Here is a 1,302-nt window from a genome sequence, read left to right on the forward strand (position 1 = left end):
GGGGGGGGGGGGGCGGATAGCAGGAGTGGTGGCTCAGGCCACTGGAGTTTGTATTCAGTAGCCAGGCAGGACCACTCAGAGCAGAGGTCCAGGAAGTGACAGTCTGTGGCAGCCCCAGCTCTACAGATGGGGGCGGAGCGTCCGATGAGGACTCTTCCCAGAATGGTGAGAGACAGGTTCCTCCCAGGTCTGGCATTTTCAGAACAGATTTGTCAAGGATCACTCAGGGTCCTCAGGCTGCCAGTCTGGTCTGCACGCTGGTGCACAGCAGATGAGCCAGTCGCTGAGAGGAAGCCTCCGGCACTTAGCATTTGTCCAGCAGGTTCCCTGCCGGTGTGGGGGACCTCGGAGACCTGTTAAAGGCATCCCGGAACGTCGGACTGAATGGTGCTCTAAATGGTAACAGCATAGGTTACTTCGTGTTATAAAAACAGGGATAAGTAGCATTAACCTGCACTGAATCTTGAATGGCATAAGGAATGTGGGAAGAAGAAATGGGAGGGAGAGAAAGGGGGAAAGGGAGTCAACCCGCAGGCAAGTCCGGCCAAGTCAGTAGGATGGTGTGAACCTCCTTTCCTCCCTTCCAGGATGCGCCCACAGTGTTCAGGGCGCACCATACATAACCTCAGGCAAGTTCAACAGGCCCGGTGTTTTGGTTCTATTCTGATGTCTGTCTCAGGTACCTGGCCCTGGCCCCCCTTAAGTTCAATACTTAGAAAGCAATTCTCTTAGCCGGGTGGATCTCTAATAGAGAGTTCCAGGCCTGCTGGGGCAACAGAGAGACCTTGTCTCAAACACACACACACACACACACACACACACACAGAGCAAGTAATTCTTAGAAAACACAAATTAAAATGTTGCGACAAATCCCTGCTTTTCTACTGGGAAACATGATTCTCTGAGTGTATTTGTAAGCAGCTTTTTTTCCAAAGGGCAAGTTGCAAAAGGTAACAAGAAATTTTGGAAACTGGTATGATAGTACAAAAAGTCCTAGCCCCCAGAAAAAGTACAGAAACACATATGCTCTCTTCAGGTGCAGAAGGAATCCAGGCTCTATCCTGGGCATGCCTGACAGTCTCCTCTCACAGGCTTTTGATCCACCTAAGTGTGCCTAGTGAGACCAGGAGGGAGTCCCCACTGTGAGGTGGTAAGAGGTTAGAAATTTGATCTGAGTATAGTGTTTAGGGGTAGGGCCTTCCAGAGGTGATAAAACTGTCAGGGAAGAGCCCACCATTGACTCCTGGTGGCCTTATAAACTCTCTCTCTCTCTCTCTCTCTCTCTCTCTCTCTCTCTCTCTC

The sequence above is a fragment of the Nannospalax galili genome, unplaced genomic scaffold (assembly GCF_000622305.1).
Source record: "Nannospalax galili isolate Female #2095 unplaced genomic scaffold, S.galili_v1.0 scaffold433, whole genome shotgun sequence".
NCBI classification, from domain to species: domain Eukaryota; kingdom Metazoa; phylum Chordata; class Mammalia; order Rodentia; family Spalacidae; genus Nannospalax; species Nannospalax galili.